Source organism: Protopterus annectens, chromosome 7.part0, assembly GCF_019279795.1.
Source record: "Protopterus annectens isolate FY-2018-M chromosome 7.part0, PAN1.0, whole genome shotgun sequence".
NCBI classification, from domain to species: domain Eukaryota; kingdom Metazoa; phylum Chordata; order Ceratodontiformes; family Protopteridae; genus Protopterus; species Protopterus annectens.
The window spans coordinates 1,035,452,044-1,035,470,201 of record NC_056739.1 but is presented as its reverse complement, the minus strand read 5'-3'; the positions used below and the strand labels follow the sequence as shown (position 1 = coordinate 1,035,470,201).

The 18,158-nt window shown below is 40.1% G+C and overlaps 1 protein-coding gene across 7 annotated transcripts in view; it reads right to left on the bottom strand.

Annotated features, from left to right (window-relative positions):
- The window catches only part of SEMA6D (semaphorin 6D), a 368,460-nt gene that overhangs the window by 256,677 nt on the left and 93,625 nt on the right, over window positions 1–18,158 (bottom strand). For 4 of the 7 annotated variants that reach the window (XM_044077575.1, XM_044077579.1, XM_044077578.1 and 1 more), the window contains exon 1: window positions 8,112–8,808. The gene's annotated coding sequence lies outside the window, so the exon portion shown is untranslated. The other 3 variants (XM_044077576.1, XM_044077574.1, XM_044077577.1) reach the window with 3 other exon arrangements.

Sequence of the window (18,158 nt, the reverse complement as noted above, 5' to 3'; positions counted from 1 at the left end):
TTTTTTTCTCCTAAACAACTGAAGCCTGCAAGGAGACCAAGGAATCCAAGGTCAGTGTTATACTACTGCCATGGAAGTATTGTTCCCATTTATCTCCACCACTGCATACATCCAGCACCATCCCAAGGGACGTGCAATATGTGTCAATGCAGGACTGTCCATCACTTCTCTAAGATGCTGATGCCAGCAGGACACCCTGCCAACACTCAAGCAGCACTTCATTGTTGTTTTCCCAGTCTCCATCAGTGAACTTACACCAATAAGTGTGCCCATAGGATGTGGCCATCCCTCTACCCCTCACCCACAGGGTGGGCACACCCATTCTCCCCTACCAGCAACTCAGACATGAGCCACTAACCAAATGCAGATTGCATGTGCCATAGTCAAGGCTTGACCTCACTCTCTATGCCACAGCATTAGTAATGACATTAAGGAGTTGTTATGGACATGAAGTATGACATATGGATATCTGGAAGTATATCAGGGATGCTTTTAAATCTTAATCAAATGTCTGAAATGCTCCTTTTGGAGTGGTAGGGATTAATTCTAATTTCTTATGCAGCCATGAAGAAGTAGGTATGCACAAGCCTATGTTACAGAGTAACAGAATCAAAATGAAGGGGGCAGGAAGAAAAAAATGAAGAAATAAGGTGAAGGGGAAGAACTGCTGAAGCCAGTTTTTTGGAATTCACATGACCCTGAAACACGGCTCAGCCTCAATATATAAAGTAGGGGTGGTGGCCTTGAACACATACTCTAGATCAGTAATGCAAGCATAATGAAGAGCAGTTTCAGGTGATGGGGGACTTCTTGCACCTACACACACAGCCAATCACAATGCACTATTGAAAAAAGTGAGAAAAATGAGGATCAATGGGTGACTTTGACAGATGGGGCTTAAAATCAAAATGTTTCCATGTCACAAAGCTGAGTTTCACCCTTCGAAGAATAAAATGTTTAAGCAGAGCCAATATCTGCTTTCACATGTTGCCAATAATATAGACATGGTCATGCTAGTGCGGGCACCATACTTTTTTCATAACGATTCAGAAGGGTGAAAAAGTGCACATTTTGAAAACTCACAACCAGGTATCAGCTGCCAACTTGCAGTCTGACTGAGGCTTGCACAATAGCCGGAGCATGAGTAGTGTGGCAAACAGCAGAGTGCTCAGAAATAGCATGCCACTGCCCCTGCACATCTGGGCCAGTTAGATTGGCATCGTCAGTCTGGATGTGGTCTTAGCAATTCTTAAAATAGGGTCAAAAGCATTTTAATACGTTCTGTTAATATGTGCAACACCACATGGCTAATCCATTTACTTGTACAGAAAGGAGATAAGCTGAACATGCTCATGCTTTGTCTACCATCTGGTTTGCTGTCACCTTCAATACACATTTTCTGTAACAGTTAAGGGGAAGCCAATGAGCAAAGCTTTGCTCCTGAACGCCCTACTCCGACTATAGGATCGTACCACAAGCGCACTACGGCATATTCAACAAGAGCTGGCTTTGATAGGAACAAAGAGGTTTCAGTCAATTTACATCAAACTATTCTTCACAATGGTGGGTATGAAGCTTCTTTCCCCCGCATGTTCCCCTACTTGGCTATATCCCAGGTGGTACAGCTGCATTCTTTTCAGATACTAGGCTTTTTTTTTTCAAGAATGTCATTCCTCTTTTCCAGAGTCATTAGACTGTCATTCCTGAAATAAAAAGGACTAAATTATCTACATTTTCGGGTCTAAACATTTTTAATATAAAGCACTGATGTAGTTCGATTTTTTAATATGACTCAGAATTCAAATTAAGTTAGAAGTTGTAAGTTAATTCAGCCAAGACCAAACAAGTAAAGACCTTGCCCTTCAAGCACATGGAATTTAAAAAATAGAAAAAATATGATGTCTGAAACACGTCAGCACTACCCTATTTTACTATGTCATTTGAGCAAGGGTCTGCAATTCTCCCAGCTTCTTTGCATTCACTCCTTCTCTTCTGCCTTTTTAAGATGTCATATGTAAATGACAAAGACTGGTTAAAAAGAATCAACTCCTCATTACAACTTGTAATACACAGCATGACCACTTGGTGATAGACATATCACTGACAATCCTTCTGACAGACGCAGCAATGCAGCATTAAAACAATCTGAAACTATACATAATAATCAGTTAAAATGGCTTGAGATTATAAAAACTGCTCTTGGTTGCAAAAGGCACTCAGCTTTTAGACAGTCACCAACCACTGTGTCAGCAAAAAGGATACAAGGGCATTGCTTAAACAATACTTTTCTTTGAGTACTGGAAGGCTGTCATTGGTGTTATGCGAGGGTAGTCTGCTCTACAAGTGATGTCATTCCGAGACAAGGAGGTGACTACTCATTCTAAAATATGATGACATGTAACTCGCCATCCCCCACTCCACTGAGGGAGTGCTGTGTCTTTTGATACTAACAGCACTCCATTATTCCAAGTCCTGGTTAGTATTGCTAATTTTTCATGTATTCACTACTCACCAGCCTAAAATAAAGCAGAACTGCAGAAATACACAACAGTAAGCAATGTGGTATCAGAGTGTATTTTCTCTCTCTCTTTCTCTGTTGCCATTTTTCACTTGGGTACTCTAAAATGAAAACACTGTCATTCCATACAAAGCTGCTTTTCCATGATTAAAAAAAAAAAAAAAAAAAAAAAAATCACCAAAATTTATATAATGTCTGAAAAAAGGGTATTTGGGAGAAGCATTCCTAAACAGCCCTCACTTCATCGTGCCTCAGAGTGGAATGTGCTATTGTTTGTATGTTTCAGTTAAAAAAAAACAGCAGGATGCCACACCTTACAGACATTACAGCAATAATCACAAAAAAGTTCAACAGTTAGTTGGTGTCACACCTGTTATTAAAACTCACACTTTCACATTTGCCCTCCTTGTTCAACTGAAAATCTCAAAAGTAGGATAAGATGTGGAGATTTACTAACTTAACTAGCAGCCCAGCTTTGGCAAAAACTACTGGGTACCAAATGGACATATTCAAATGGGTGCTGTCAAATGAGTTTTATGTAAGCTTTTGGTACCACAAAGGTGCAGCCTGCTAATGGAAATTTTTTTTCTGTGTTAGGTTTCTGGAATTACTGGGTTCTGCCCTCCTTTCCCCAAACTGCTGCAGTTAGTAAGATTCACAGCTTGCTAACTGACAAATGTGGAACAGGTCATTTGAAATTATTACAGCATACTAACGTAGCAATGCCAAGACACCGCAGCAGATACCCTCATTAAACATCTCCTTCGCTCCACGTTAGATACAAACTTTGAATGCAAGGCTCAGTAGATGCAACAAACAAACATATCACTAAGGCAACATGTACAATACTCTTCTTGCAATTTACAGCAGTTTGCGGTGTTGCTTGTATAAGATACTTTACACAACTTCCTGTACTGACTCTTCTTATAACAACAGTGCTTGCTGTACTAATATGTTGCATGTATATCTTGTGAGGTAACAGTTTCAAAGTATATTTTTGAACAATTACTTTGTTTACAGCTCGCCCACATGATTTTCACATGGCTAAATAACTTCAAATGTAAGAGAAATGCATGTGCAGTTTGGTTTAGGGGGTCTGAATATGAAGAAGCTAGTACACTGAATAGCTATGGTGGACATGTTGTGTAGGTTATGGCATGATGCTGCATGGGAAAGCAGACAACTGATTTCTGTGGAGTTCTGTAGACAGATGGCAAGAAAGGAGATATGCACACTCATATTTTTTTATTGTCATCTCTCTGATGGTAAAGGTAGCCAGCCTTTGGTATCCAAATGCAGTAAAGTAGGTTTCTTCCCATGGAATAACACTCTGCATGTCATCCATGCTGCATGGATTTGTCACTTCAATGTCTTCAGTTCTCTTTGCGAATCTCTCACCTGGTACTGAATCCTGACAAGGATAGCATGTTTATAAGAGCAGGTAATTGGTGAGGTAATAAACAGGTGCAATGTGACTAGTCAGCAGTGAATGGATGGAGGGATGGATGGACAAACAGAAGCTGTACTGCTGTACTTGTCTATCCACTCAGATGTTACACCATGTCATTTGACAGAGCAAGGAAAAAGCCCCTGTTATGCACAATGGGAAAACTTTTGGAGGGCAGGTTTTGTGGCAGTTAGGTTTGTTTTCTATAGCTGTATATTTATTTTATTTTTGTTTGTTAACTGGGTAAGTAAATAACCCATGGACCCCCTTCAAAGATGACCTGGGTCAAACTGGCAAATGCATTCAATGGGAAACAGGCATACAAAGATACTTTCTATTGAGCATTTACTACAAACAGATTACTGGTGATAAGACTTGAAAAGCATTACCTTCAACTGACATGTATAAAGTGTACACAATACATGTCAGATGCATGCAGTCATTTTAAAAGACGTGCCTGTGGCTTGATCACTTCTGATCAACTGGTCAATATACAAAGGTAAATGAATTTTGATGTACAAGCTTCTGTGGATTTGGGAGTCATAAAGGCAGGTAACAGGAAAAACATGCAAAAGTTTGTAATATTTCCATAGGTGCATGAATTGCGTAGAAGTGTTGGAAGAAGCAGAGCATGGTTTCTAGGCTGCTGTCCGTAATCCAAGATGGTGCTGTGTGCATGACTTGAATCATTTTTTTTAGTTTGCTAGGTTTTGATATATAAATGAATTGAGGCTGAAGTTAATATTCAAGACATTGTTTGACTTATCGTCTTCTTCTGCTGCCATTTAATGGTTGATTTACATTAGGCATTTGTTACTTGGTAGGTGCTTCTTTCAAACACTGTATTGTACTGAGTTGTAGCAGTTTTATTCATAATGCTTGTTGTTTCTGTGTTTAGTAGTTTGGCTATCGGGGTTATGCTTAAGTCTTAGACGTGGTTTACATGTGTCTCACTGACTTTTGTCATGAACTTTGCAGCCAGTGGCTGATTTTTGCCACAACATGATTAGCCTTTTGGTATTTTTCCCTTTAACGAAAATACCCACAAGTGCAACACTGATGTGCATTATTTGGATGGAGTTTTCTGTACATTTCTCCAAATTTACCTTCTGTGTGTGATATTTAGGAAGGAGATCGTGGCATACTTATGTAGTGTATGTAGGATTTAGTTAAGAGACTGCAGTTTCTTGTTATGATGTGTAGGTAGGGAATCAGTGTGTCATTTTTGCTTGTTTTACATATGTGTTAATAGCCATTCCTTGTAACATCTGGACACTGTACACATTTTGGAGATGGTTACTTTCATTATGCTATTACCCACGATAGTAATTTATTTACATAATGTGTCCTACGTCGGGTGTCTGAAGGAATGTGTTGTATGGCACAGCATACTTGCATCCTGAATGTAACTAGATGTAGCTTGGGGTCCTGAATATAAGGAATCCCTAGGTTCTGAACCTGACATTAATAATTTGGGGCAAAAAACAAAATAATTATCATTTGGTTGACAAATTTTTTTTGGGGGGGATCTCCAATGGGATACATAATAACAGTAAATATCCCAACATTGTACGTAACACACAGCTTATCTAAATTATTTCTTCCATCCGAGTTAACATGGGAATCTTGCAAAACCTTTTAGTTCAGTGAGACAAACGGATGCCAACTAAGCAGAATGTGTCCCTGTTTCCCAGTGTTAGTCCTGATTACATACTGCTTTGTTTACAAAATTAGGCATGCACCGTGAAGGGAACAGATACTTTCATAGCATGAAAATGCTGAATAAAAGCCTATTATTATGCACCACAAATGTGGCACTGTAGACCTAATCAAAACTTCCTGCAAACTGAACTACTTGTGAATACAAACAAGAAATCTCTGAAAAGTCCCTTTTCATAGTTTCTTTCAATACAGTTATACAAGAGGATTAAAAACTTATCAAAAAACTAAAAGCAAATCCCAGCAATGCATAATAATTCCAATTAAAGCTACTTCAGTACAGACAGATGGAGTTTTGCAAGTGTAATAGTGCAGACTAAACCAGTTTTTGCCTGTTGCAATAGCCCAGTTATGATTTTTTTAACTGGCAAATTAAGTACATTTGTTCATAAGGCTACCTGTTGTGAAAACATACCACATTGAATAACTGTAGTTTTCTTTTGCTCATCATAACATATACATCACAACACACTCACACACACACACACACACACACACACACACACACACACACACACACACACACACACACACACACAGTCATATTTCCCTTAACCAGTGCTGTAAACACTAATAGCAGGCATGATTTAAATGCCAAGACTACAGTAGCCAAGCAAAGGAAACAAAATCATCACCACTAGCTAAAAAGTATCTACTCCAAGTTAAATCTCTGCAACAGTTTAGGTTTTATGTTTTAAGCATGGGAGAAAAGATTTCAAGATTAAGAAATCTGTGTTTTATTACACTGTATAGCATTACATCAACCTGCCTTGCACATGTACTTTCAGTAATGGTACTACTGTTTTATATCAAAAACGATGAGTTGAATAAACTTCTTTCAAGCATTACTAAACTGGGGCAAACAGGGTTGGTAAAATAATGTTGGCCAAAGAGGCACGCACATTCAATAATGCAGTTTTAAATAATGTCTCCAGTCCACAATGCTTCAGAATTCAGCATTTTGCGGTATTGAAACAAAAAACACTGTACTGATTACAGCATTCTCAACAGTATTACTTATTAATACACACTCCGGAGTTCCTTCCTTCTTTCTTTCTACGATCTGTTAAAACTATGACAGTACAGATTACATTTCTGAAGAGAAAGGCAGCAAAGTTTCTGAAGCATGCACTACAAATGAACAAGAGAAAGTATAACATTTTTAAGTGCTAGCATAAGCAAACTAAAAAGCATGCTACAATAACATTTGTGAATATAATGTTCTTAGACACTGATGTCCAGCTGCTTTTTACAGACGATACTGCTTGAAGTATATGGTAAGCGAGTGAAGGCATGTGGTTTCATCAACAAAAACATACCAAGCAATCTACTGACAGACTGTCTGGTTTCATTAAATATTTTCCTATAAGGCTTTTTTGTTGTACATTGGCAGCTATTTAGACACTGCTTTATAGTAGTCAGATTGATGTTATGGTAGCCTAAGGCTAATCACTGTTTTATGTCTGTGATCCCCTGTAATTACAACCAGCTGCACTGGGTGCCACTACACCCCTATCTTTTATACAGATGTCTTGTTATTAAGGTCTGTAGTGCAGTAAAGTCTAGGTTGGAAGAAAGACTGTTCCTTGAGGCAATGATCTTTTTATTATACTATACTTGAGTTTCCCTGTTACTCAAAACAATGACTGAATTATTATTACTTGAGTAGAGAAAATTAAAATTTAGATAAAAATTAAATAAGAAACAGATAAGGTGAAATCTTTCTCCAGTATGAACTATGCTGATACAGCAACCCCCCTCAGAAAAGATTAGCAGCATGACCTCTGTAACACCAGTCATTGTTTATAAATAATGGAGTACAAGGGGCTGTCATTTTGCTAAGCACTGCCAGGGAACACATCTCTCGGTCCCTTTTATTAAAAAGTAGAATGATTCTGAAGCGAAGTGCTGTTAAATAGCTGCTTTCACAACTATTTAACCATCTAGTTTGTATCCCACTACAATTTGTAAACAGGAAAAATGAGACCTCTTCTTGAGCCTGTTTGAATCACTACCAGTTTACTTACTATCATTCTTTTCCAGCAAAGGCACTGCAAGTCCAGCGTTTAAAAGGCTGCAGCTTGTACGTAAAGGGCATTCAGTTTGCAAAGCTATCCTTCTATTCTTGGTAAAGAAGGCATATCTTCAACGGAAAGTTTACACTTGCACTATGACTCAAATCAGTGTTGCGGAGTCTGATTAGAAACAGCCAACTGACATATTTAGACTTGCAGAGATTACCAGGAAATGGCTCACTAATAATAAACACACAGCCTGATTTTGTACAATAAAATGAGGAAACCTGCTGCAATAATTAATGTCATATCTATGTTGGCAAAAATAAATGTCATATGCAAAAAAGAATAGAAGCATGCACAATGTCAGACATTCATTTTAATTAGTTTGATAGAAAATATACCTCCCTACCTGAATTAATATCTTTTACCCTCCAGTTAAAACTTTAATGGGTCTACAGGTCTCTCCACTTCTAGTTGTACATCCAAAACTGCAAGTTGCTCACATCCATTGGTAACTTTGAAAACTGCTTTCCATCAGCTTCCCAGGCTTGCTTTCTCCACGGTTTAGTATGGCACTTGTCTTTCATCCAGCTGTAAAGAGCAGAATGTGTAAGCTCCAGTGAGATGACAAAAAAAAAGCTTTTTTTGTTGTCCAGTAAACCCCAACTGCTGTCCAGAGGCCCAGCTGTAATCGTTCTGATCTTCAAAGCTCTGTATTGATCAAATGGTACCAAGAGAAGACCCCTCCTCCACGCTACCATCCCCCTTCTAGTTAACCCAATACACCTCTGACAACAGAACAAGCGGGATCTCTTGTGAATCTTGAGTGTTTGTGCTAGGTGTCCAGTTATGGAACTGCGTCTGCTTAAATCTGCAAGGAAAACTGTACAGAATGATTCTTCTTCATATGCTATATAATACTGATGCCTACTCCCTTAAAAGTAAAAATAGCAGTTGTCTAATCTACTGTTTTTTACATTCAAAGTCACACTGGTAACTAGCATTGCAAGTACTGTTAAATAAAGGTCAGCAGGGTTATTTTTCTGTTGTAGCAGTCATGCATTTCTGATTTTACCAATTCAAAGCATACAGTTCTTCCAAATGTGACTTACCCCTTCATAAAAATAAAAACATATAAAATCCTTTGCTATGTTTTAGCTGCATAGATATCACTTAACCAGGAACCTTCTCTTGTGTACGAAGCAGTGGGACAGCCCAGGAGAAAAACAAACTGAGAAACAGCAAATGGTTGTAATTCGATACATCTCATCAATCCATCAAGCGAGTAGGAGGCAGTCTCCTGACTCGGAGTCCCACCCCCAAAGCCAGGCTTGTACACTCACAACATGCAGACTTAAATGTCCTCCTGCCTTTCTGGCTGCATTTGTTGTTGAGGCCCCCTTAGCTTACTTTGACCCTTTACTGGCCTCCATCCCAGCCCCCCACATCAAATAAGCTCTAGTCCAAGTAAAACCTTTAGCAGATTTGTTATCAGCTTGGTCAGCGTGTGTAACAGGCCTGAACAGTACTCTCTTCTATTGTTTGAAGCTTATTTCAGAAATCCTGAAGACAAGTTAGTACTAAGGTGCACACAGCTGCAGTCGTAGTGTGTGTGTGTGTGTGTGTGTGTGTGTGTGTGTGTGTGTGTGTGTGTGTGTGTGTGTGTGTGTGTGTGTGTGTGTGTGTGTGTGTGTGCATCAATGTAATATGTCAATGGACATGCGTTTTCCTCAGGAAAAAAAAATAGTACAGCAGTTTTTGTAATAGAGATTACATGCCTGTTTAGATATCAAGAAAATAAGAAGCTTATGAATGGCTCTAAAGCTTTTTTTTACCTTACCTGGTAGCATAAAAACAGCTATAAATTTGTAACCTTTCTGTATGTTTAAGAATGATACACAGTTAAGAGTTTCCTCCTACATACTTTTATTCACATTTGATTGGGGTTTTAAAGGTCCTGACTTGATTCTGGTGAAATGTAGACACAGCAAATCAAAGCAAGTATTAGTGAACAGGTTTGTGAATATTAAACATATAATGCATCTGTGGGTAAGTTGGACATTCCCTTTCCATTTGTAGTATGCAAACAACGTACAACAACATGCACCGTGATGGCAGAAAAGGATTACATGGGCCCACCCAGTCTGCTCTTTACGCAAAGCTATGAATAAACTGCCATAGCTTTGGTGGCACAGCTGTATGCTGTTTGTTTTTCTTCCAGCTTGTCTGATAAATCAGATTTATTTTATAGTAGTTTATTTTGTTTTTAGGTCTACTATTTAAACATTATCACTGATTAATTAGATTTGTGTAATGTTTTCTTATGCCTGCCTTAAATTTATTGTACCAGAGGGATTGTATTAATTTATTGATTGCTTTTACCCTTCATGGAACCTCTGCAAAAACAAGATGTTGAGATGCATGGATTGCATACAGAGATGCTATTTTACATATTCACTTTATGTTTATCATGGGACAGTTTCATGCCTTCATATCCCTTCCGTCAAGCTGACATTTGTGTAGAAGAGGAAAGGAAAGATGTTAAAAGAGAAAAGATTTTTAAGAATTTTTCCAAACAAGAACCACTATGCTCTTGACAAACAGAAAGCACATCTATAGTTTTAAGGCATATAGATCTACTGGTTTCCCCAAGTGTAATACCTTTTAATTAATTTATTTTTATTGTATTTAGTTGATAGCTCAATAGGTGAACTATCATTCCCTTTCATTCATGAGCTGGGCCTTAGATATATATTATTGCCCAATATACAGAGATGCTGTAAATCAAGGTACAGTCCATGGCTTTCAGCTGTCGGGATTTTTGCAGAATGTCCAGACTTTCGACTCATATTTTTGTTCTGTTCCTCATAAAATTTGTGTTTTTTTGGAAAATCATTCTGGACTGAAGTCAGTAAATAGTGCATGGCATTTGAGTTTCAGACTTCACATCCTTCAGAAAAATGCATGCTGATGGAAAACCAATTATTTTATAGTGTTTTTAAGTTAATAAGTCCAAAATTTTCAAATCTGTTCCTGTTTTTGAGCCTTTATCCCCCTGTTATTTCTGCCTTTGTCCAGATTTCTTGTGCTAAGAGGTTGAGAGGTATGGTAGAGTGAAATCATACATATGCGGCCTTATACTCTGAATTAGAACAATTTCATGGTTACATTCACAACATTAACAAGTACTGCAAACATTTAACCAAATGCACCTATCACTCAAATAATTAAAAAAAAAGGCACAACAAGCTTTGCTTTTACAATCACATTTTCTCAGATCCCTGAATCCGCTTATGAATGCTCCAATCCTCTTACAAACTGGTGGTGTATTTCTTATACACAAGTGAAGACAAAATGAAGGAAGAGCTTAAAATAGTAATAAGATGAGGCTGGTGCCACTTTAGTGTTCAGTTTCTTGCAATTATATGATACGACGTAAACCTCAGCTTGGCACTGAGCCAGTCTGAGTGCTCCATTACAGGGCCGTGTCTCGCTGTGTATCCCTGCTGACTTAGTCTTCACAGCCATATCTATTTTCAGAGCTTTAGCTATTCTATCACCACCCCAGTCTCTTTAACAGTCTGAGCGAACACGTATAGGCTGATGCAAAATACATTGAAAAAGGCAGGACTGAAAATGCCTTAATTCATTTCGGCTAAGCAATCCATTTCAAGTAATGCTCCTGGTGTTTGTTCCCCTCCTTCTTAGCTCTGGTTTGGACAGGCAGGGGGCTGCACATTGAGTGATGAACAACACTCTGCTGTAATTTATCCTAAATACTGCCATATAATTCACAAATTCAAACCTTCATGTATAACCAGTAAAACACTCGTTTCTATGTACAGACCAGCCATACCCTTTTGATTAATTATCAACAAAATATACAAGATTTCTTTTTCACAGTATCTGCTCATTACATAGAAACATCATTCAGTGAATGGAAATATGTTTTGAGGCAACAACAGGTAAAAGTCATCCACTAAATGCTGTGATTCCTAGTGGGGAGGTCACCCATTAGTTGGAAGAGCAGTCAAATAAACCTAGCTATACGCTGGTGTCATGTTACTGTTAGTTAGAACAAGTGACCTGCAGCATTTTAACTATTATACAAGAAAAAGCATGAAGACTGAAAGTAAGTTGAAGCTGTCAGACGTCGCTTTTTCACTCTCTCTCTCTCGTTCTATTTTTCTGATCAAGCCGTAGTCACGTCTTTTAAAACAACTGCTTGCTCAGCTTCTTGGTAAGAGCTTAGTTAGCACTGCTGCTGCAAATTAGGATTATCAGTTAGCATTGCCGCCTCACAGCAAGAGGTTCTCTGGTTCGATTCTCAGCTGGGGTGCCTTCTGTGTGGAGTCTGCATGTCCTCTCTGTGGTCGCGTGGGTTTCCTCCAGGTGCTCCGGTTTCCTCCCACATCCCAAAGACATGCAGTAGGTGGACTGGACACTCTAAATTGGCCCTAGGTGTGAGTGTGCATGCCTTCTGTGGAAAGTTGGGCTGGCAACTCAACACCGTAAAATTCCACTGCCAATCTTGAGCGGACAGATGATCCACTGTGGCGACTCCTAACTGGGAAAAGATGAAGATGACATTGTGTGTGTTCTCTTGTGTCTGAATAGGGAACAGTATTTTAGACTGTCAGTTTTTTTACTGTTTTGGACACCATCAGCTGCCATTTGTGTTTCTGTTTTATCTCAGATGCTAAGATTCATATGATATCTCAGACCTGGTCCAATACTTATCCCATAGTCAGAGAGAACATTGAGGCATCCCCGTACAACACCATACTTGTCGTATATGGAGTTCGTGGTTATGTCCTACCCACAAACAACCTTACCACCCAACAAACTGTGGCATAAGGCCAGTGAGACTGAGAACAAAGTAACTCTGCAATATTATAAAAATAATAATGTCAACAACATTTGTATAAAAGCATAACTATAGTAGTTACTGAAAATAAAATATTGGTTGTAATGCAAACTGAAATATTGGTTTGAAAAATAACTTGGAAGACAATCTGCTTGTAAATGTTTTGGTAAAAAATTGTGTAAAATCTTACCATAATGATAGATGTCCTTCTCTTCTATGTTGCAGTAGTCCTCCGTCGAACGACCTGACATCTGGTCAATATACAACAGCTTTCAGCTACTGCAGATATGTGGGATGTCACATGTATGTCCTGACAATGTCAGCCATAAAAGGCCGTCCACACATACAATCCTCAGAACTGAAATGCCCCAGGAGTAACACCAGAACTAAGGACCAATATAAAACCATCCAGGGAAGGAACATGATGTAGGGGGGAGGTGGGAGGGACAGAATATTGCAACATAGAAGAGAAGGACATATTTGGTTATGGTAAGATTTTACACAACAATTGTGTCCTTCTATTCAATGTTGCAGTATTCTTTACATGTGGGAGAGTACCAAAACTTAGTAGGCACCTTGGGAGGAGGAAGGAGCAGAGGAACTTTGCAATGAAGAATTTTCAACAAAGCCATGGAGAATGGCCCTAGCAAACCCTGATCTTGACCTAGAAACAGTGTCCAGTGTAATGTTTGGTGAAAGTGTACAAAGAAGACCATGCAGCAGCCTCCAGAATAGAATTAGTATCCAGACCTTTAAAGAATTTCCCTGAGGAAGCCACAGATCTAGTACAATGAGCCCTAACAAGCACAGCAAAAGATTTACCATGGAAATCATAGCAAAACGCAATAGCCTTGGAAATCCAAGAAGAAATTGTTTGTTTAGAGACAGGCACACCCAGTGCCCTGGGATAGAAAGAAACAAAAAGCTGATCAGATTTTCTGATAGCCGCAGTCTTATCTAAGTAAAATCTAATTTGACTATGTACATCCAAGGTATCCAAGATCCTCTTACTGGAGGATTGATGAGAAGTGAAAAAGGTGGGCAATTGAATAAACTGATTAAGAGACACATCATTGACTACCTTAGGCATAAAAGAAGGATTGGTATGCAGAGAAACCTATCCTTGTGGAAAATCAAGAAAGGTGGGGAAGCCGTCAATGCCTAAATCCTCAAAACTCTCCTGGTAGATGTCAAGGTTAACAAAAGCACAGTCTTGTAAGTAGAAAACTTTAAGGAAGCTCAGGCTGCAGGCTCAAAAGGAGCCACAGTAAGCTTCTCTAAGACATAGTTCAAATCCCAAGGAGGTGGTGGAACTGTTTTCCTGGGAGGTTTAATATGTAGGACGCTTTTAAGGAAAAGTTTTACCTGCAATCTGGATGCTAATGGTGGAGATAATGGCAGACATGCAGAAATAGCAGACAAGTGAACTTTCACAGATGAATATGACAAGCCACTGTTAAGTAATTGATGCAAGTAAGAAAGAAATACTGGAATATCCACTGAGAATAGATTCAGCTTTCTTGAAAGACACCAGATAGAAAATCTCTTCCATTTGGATATGTACAATTTTCTAGTATTGGGTTTCCTGGCCTCCTGCAAAATCCTAAGCACGTCTTATGAAAAAAGGTGCCTGAATGGAGTCAAAAAATTGACCACCCACAGGGTCAGTTGTAAGGCTGACAAATGTGGATGAAACAGGGAGCCCTTGTCTTGTGCGCGCAGGTCCACTCTGTGAGATAACTAGTGATAATTGCCCTTAGTTAAATGCAGAAGAAGAGGAAACCAATGCTATCTTGGCCAAAAGGGAGTCACCAGCAAGATTCTTGGTTTGTCCTGTTGAACTTTCAGCAGAACTTTCTGAATGAGAGGGAAGAGGGGGAATGCAGAAAGAAACATCTGTTTCCATGAGAAAGATAGGGAGTCCACCTTCCAAACCAGAGGATATGGGAGTCTGGCACAAAACAGAGGAAGCTGTCTGTTCTGAGGGGAGGCAAATAGACCCAGAAGAGGAATACCCCACCATTGGACTAAGTCCAGAAACACATCCCTGTGAAGCATCCATTCATTGGATTGAGTCATGGACCTGCTTAGGGTGTTTGCCACAGTATTTTGAGTGTAAGGAATATAGACTACAAGAAGAGCCACATTGTACTGAATTGCCAATTCCCATGCCATGAGATCTAACCTGCAAAGAAGCTAAGACTTCATTCCCCCTGCTTGTTTATATACCAGACAACAGTGGTGTTGTCTGTAAATATTTTCAGAGGGCCTGGTTGAAAAAGAGGATGCAAAGCCGGTACAGCCAGAATGACAGCCCTCATTTCCTTGATGTTGATGTGCTCTCTCCTTTGAGAGAGAGGCCAAAGACCCTGAACCTTCTTTGAGGCAAATGTTGCTCCCCAGCATGTGTCTGAAGCATCTGTGAACAGATGTTGAGACATCTGGGGCAGAAGAAGAGGAAGGCCAGGATTCAGAGTAAGCTGTTGAATCCACCAAAGATACTCTCTTTTTAGGCAGGGAAGAAGAGGAATCACAAACTCTAGAGGGTGAGCAGACTGTGTCCAGATTGACTTTAGGAACCACTGAAATTTCCTTTTGTGGAGTTTTGCAAAAGTCAGCATGGGAATTGTGAGGCCATGAATCCCAGAAGTCTCAGAAACTCCCTGGCTGTAAAGGATTGAAGAGGCAGAAGGGTCTCCAGAAAGGCAATAAGAGACTGAACCATGTCAGTAGGAAGAAAAACCATCATAAGGTCTGTCCTGAGCCTGCACTCTAGAAAGATATGATCCTGGGATGGTTTTTGAAAGGATTTTTGAAATTGATGATGAACCCTGGACTTTGAAGGAGATGAATGGCCATCTGTAGGTTTTGAGACAACTGTTCTGACAGAGGATCCAGGAACAGAAGATGGTCCATGGATGGATATGAATGAATACTCTGGACTCTCAAGAAGGCAACCACAGAGGCCAAGCACTTTGTGAATATCCTTGGGGAAGTGGAAAGACCAAAAGGCAAAGCAGAAAACTGAAAGTGCAAAGAACCCACAGAGAAACAAATTTCTTGCACTGAAGATGGATTGGTATATGCAGATTAGCATCTTTGATGTCTAGAGAAGCCATGTAAGATTGAGGAGAGATCAGAGGAAAAAGAGTTTGTAAGGACAGCATGCAGAATCCAGGAAAGTGTTTAAGTGGGAAAGATCCAGGATGGGTCTCCAAGGACCATCTTTTCTGAGAACCGAAAACATCCTTGAGTAAAACCCCTTGCCTTTCTGATCCATTTGCACCTTTTGAATTGTGCCCTGTGAAAGTAGTTGAGACAGAACTTCTGTAAACCAATGCAGTTGACTTGAAGGGGGCTGTGGGATTCCCATGAAGGGAGGAAGAGTTTTCCAAGTCATGAAGTATCCCTTTTGGATAATAGACAGAACCCAAGAATCCTGAGTAATCTTTGTCCAGGTTAGAAAAGAGAGAGAAAGACGAAGAGATGGGGGGGGGGGGTAGACTTGGAAGAGGCTACTGGTAGTCACAGAGAGTTGGGCCTGGCTTGAAAGGGTTGCTGAGTGGATGGAGTAGAAACAGTAGGCTTGGATTGAGGGGGCCTCCTAACAAACTTTCTAGGCCTAGAAGCAGAAAGAGTAGATACGTGTGCTGATCTCCTAACAACAGATGTTTTAGCAGGAAGATTCCTGTGGAACTTTGGAAAAGGAGAAACAAACAGGTGGTTCAAATCTTGAAGTTCCTTTCCTTTCTCTTGCATAGGTTCATAGGTAGATACTAGGCTATCTGCCCAAGGGCATTTATAAGCCTAGCCAGAATGTGTTGGCTTTCACCTCCCTTTTAGATTAGTTTCCTGAGCCTCTGTCCAGCAGGGCCACTGAAGTGATCCCAGGGGTAAATTTACGATTTCCCATCCACTCGTCAAGATTTCTCTTGAAGAGAGTCAGTGAGGGGCTTTGCCTAACATAGATTGGGATTCTATTCCAGAGAGAGGGAAGTCTCTGGGACAGGAATCTATCCCTCCAGCATGTCCTATTTATTGTTATGCTGAGGTTTAAATCCCTAGAGAGTGTGGCTCTAAGAGATTTGGTTTTCTTGAGGTGGAGCATGTTCATTAATTCCAGGTTAGACATGGCCTTGTACGTCAGGCAGAGATCACCTCTGAGTAGGTGGTAAGCAACCGAGTAGAGCTGGAGTTTCTTTAGTCGAGCTGCATAGGGCATCTGTTTGGGGCCCACGATCCTCTTGGTGAGGTACTTCTGCAGTCTTTCCAGCTGTTGCAGGTGTCGTGTAAGGTACATCCCAAATGGAGCATTGTACTCTATTATGGGCTTGATGAGTGATGAGTAGAGGGGCATAATAACCTCTCTTGATCTAGATGTGAACCCTTTTGTGATTAGGTGGGCTACATAGAAGGATTTTCTAACCACTTTGGCAATGTGATTATCAACAGAGAGATTGCTATCTACTTGGGTCCCCAGATCCCTAATTACATCTTCCATACTTAGTGGATTACCACCTATGTGGTAGTTCGTGGGCACATTGTTTTTCCCAAAGGGGATGACTATGCACTTTTTGGCATTTAGCTTGAGGCCATGATTCTGACACCAGGTATTCATCTCCGTGAGACCCTTCTGGAGGATGTCTGTGTCAGCCAGAGAGTCGATTATGGCCCCCAGTTTGCAATCATCTGTGAACTTGTCAGCCATAGTCCTCTCGTGCTTGCCTGTACCTCAGAGAAGTATATACCGAATAGGAGGAGTCCCAGGACTGAGCCCTGTGAGACGCCACTTGTAACCAGTTTAGAGTTGGACATAGCATCCGCAACTCTGAACATGTGATTTCTATCCATGAGCCAGTTGGCAACCCATCTCATGACATAGGGTTTAATGTTCAAGCTGGTATGCTTATCTATAATGCCAGAGTGGGAAATGGTGTCGAAGGCCTTTGCGAGGTCCAGGTAGGTTGTGTAGACTACCTTTCCCTCATCTATGGCCTTGGTAACTGTTTCAAAGAAGTCAACTAGATTTAGGAGGCAAGAGGCAGAGTTTTAAATAAGTTGGCAGATGCAGAGCCACGAAGAGCTGATTTATCCAGAGGTGCATCTAGCAGTTTTGCTTTAATGTCATCTGGTAATGGTTGAAGCCTCAACCAGGAGTGTCTCCTAAGTACAGAAGCAGGTACAACATCCCTGGAGGATGCCTCAGCAGCATCATAGCTGCACTTAATGGAATGTCTAGCTACTTGTGAAGAAAATGCCAAAAGAGAAAAAAACCTGAGTTTTAACCTCAGGATCGGGTAATTGAGCAAGAGCTTGTGAAGCCTGGGAAAGTAGAGCCAAGGAATACCCAGACATATGAGTTTGGTAATTCATGGCTCTGACTGCTAAACTGGAGGGCATGTACAGTGTAAACCTTTTTACCTGTTCTGTCTAGAATTTTGCTCTCCTTATCAGAAAGAAGTAGTTTAGCAGAAGGGGATAGGTGGGAAGACTTGTCTGAAGCTATGGAAACAACAGCCGGATCAGCTGAAGCACAGTTACAGAGGAACTTACAATTATTCGGCACCTTGTAAAATCTATCTGCATACT